The sequence below is a fragment of the Mesocricetus auratus genome, unplaced genomic scaffold (assembly GCF_017639785.1).
Source record: "Mesocricetus auratus isolate SY011 unplaced genomic scaffold, BCM_Maur_2.0 contig_3642_pilon_subseq_1:19742_obj, whole genome shotgun sequence".
NCBI classification, from domain to species: Eukaryota; Metazoa; Chordata; class Mammalia; order Rodentia; family Cricetidae; genus Mesocricetus; species Mesocricetus auratus.
Window position 1 is genome coordinate 12,700 of NW_024432385.1, and position 2,301 is coordinate 15,000.

At 45.5% G+C, this 2,301-nt stretch overlaps 1 long non-coding RNA gene across 1 annotated transcript in view; it reads right to left on the reverse strand.

Annotated features, from left to right (window-relative positions):
• Positions 1-2,165: 2,165 nt before the first annotated feature.
• LOC121138341 overlaps positions 2,166-2,301 on the reverse strand; it is a 2,173-nt gene continuing 2,037 nt past the window's right edge. The window contains exon 2 of the long non-coding RNA XR_005875413.1: positions 2,166-2,301. This exon is cut by the window's right edge and continues 628 nt beyond it. This is a non-coding gene — a long non-coding RNA (uncharacterized LOC121138341).

Consider the following 2,301-nt stretch of genomic DNA (forward strand, 5'->3'; position numbering starts at 1 on the left):
GACAGAGAGAGGACAGAGAGAGACAGAGAGAGACAGAGAGAGAGAGAGACAGACAGACAGACAGAGACAGAGAGAGAGAGAGAGAGAGAGAGAGAGAGAGAGAGAGAGAGAGAGAGAGAGAGAGATTCCCTCAAGAAAATTAAATCACTACACAAACCCTGGCACACAGTGAAATCATTCCTATGAGGAAATTTATTACAACACTCATTGCCCTCCTTAAAAATATCTAAGAGCTCAAATAAAATTAAAAAATTAAAAGTAAAAAAATCAAACACAAACCAACCAGATGACATTTCATAACATCATCAAAGCTGAAATATCAAAAAAGCAGAAATCTAACATGCCTTGGTGATGAAAGTTCTATGGTCAGTAGCACTAGAGTGGCACATGACATGCAGTTCAGCAGCAGATGAACAGGTCCCTTTTCTCCAGGCCACATTTAAATTTTTTAAATTTAAAATTTTTAAAGTTTTGTCTAAGTGAGTGTCTGTCCCTGAGGATTCTGCAACACCTAAAAGCTGCTGCTAGGTGGTTTTGTTTGTTTGTTTGTTTGTTTGTTGTTTGTTTGTTTTGTTTTGTTTTGCTTGTTGGGGTTCATCTTACTTGTGGATCCCTGGGGAATTCCCTAATGCCAGATTTTTCCTTAAACCCACAATGGCTCCCTCTATTAAGGTATCCTTGGTCTCCTTCTCTGTTCATGCCCCACTTCATCCTTCCTGATCCTGTGCATGTTCTCTTCCCCCCATCCTCCACTTTTCCCTCAACTATCCTGCCCCCCCCCCCGTACTCCCAATTTATTCAGGAGGTCTCCCTTTCCAATTCTGTCGGGAGGGAGGGAGGGAGGGAGGGAGGGAGGGAGGGAGGGAGGGAGGGGACAGACAGACAGCTTGATGTTTGGAAGGATTTGTTTTGGTTTCAGGTAAGTAGGAGGCACCTCAGACATAACATGGAATATAGTGTATTTCCAGGCCCTCCTGTCTGCCGTGTCTCTCGTTTTTGTGGGTTCATGTTCCACCATCCACATGGTAGCCAACAAGCAGCTGGCAGCCATTCCGTGACTCTAAATTCAGCAGACCCACCCCTTTCTTCTGACTTCCTAAGGCATCGGGCACTCTCTTGCAGGGTTCCTTCACAGCCAGACGGATGGGTGGGCAGGCGGGTAGGTGGGCAGGCAGGCAGGCAGGCAGGCAGGCAGGCAGGCAGGCAGGCAGGCAGGCAGGCAGGCAAGCAGACATGTGTGCTTGGGTGGTGACAGGCATGTGTGTTCATTGTGCTCTCATCCTTGATGATGTACCAAAGGCACCATCATAGTGGATTGGACTCAGGAGCCCTCCCCTAGAACACCAGTGTACCATCTCACAGGCTCCCAGCAGCTCCCTCGCCCAAGTCTTCTGCGGTGTGTGTGTGTGTGTGTGTGTGTGTAACTGGTTTCCTTATCTTATAAATTCAGTTTAATTTAAAATTCTGTTCATGTGTTTCTTTCTACCACTGTGTGTGTTCAAATTCTTCTGGATAAGGAAGGTGTGGCTGGTTCACCAAGGTGGAAGCAACCATGTGCAAACTCCAGGAGGATAAAACAGGATGGCAGCACCAGTTTAATAACACGTATTCCCACTGATCCCACACACCCGCTGAACCCAAAATTGATCTCTCCTTTTAAAATTAGACCAGAGGCAGGTGGATCTCTGTCTGTGAGTTGGAGGTCAGCCTGGTCCTCAAAGTGAGTTCCAGCACAGCCAGAACTGTTACACACGGAAACCCTGTCTGAAAACATTCACAAAGCAACAAACCACAAGCATTTGTGTGCTGGGCGGTTGTGGCTCACACCTTTAATACCATCACTTGGAAGGCAGGGGCAGTCTGCTCTAGATCCACGATAGCCTCCAAAGCTACAGAGAAATCCAGAAAAAAAGAAAAATTGACCAGGCCTCTGAGATGATCTGTTTCATTTCCCCCTCCCCCTTAATATTCTCTTTGTGTCATGATACAGCCACCCCTGAGTTCTTTTCAATGTCTGTGGCCCAGTGTATTAGGTTGAGTTTTTTTTATTTTGTTTGTTTGTTGGCAGGCAGTCAGGCAGGGACTGGTGGCTGGGGACACGGAGGGGTGTGGGCGGGGATTTGAGGGAGCTCCAATGAAATTAAAAGTCAATAGACAATGGAAAGTTTCATTTATTTATTTATTTATTTATTTATTTACTCATCCATTCATTCATTCATTCATTCATTCATTTATCGGTCCATCCGTTTATTCACTTGTTTACAGCCAATGAGGGCTCTCTAAACAAAATGATTCTTTATG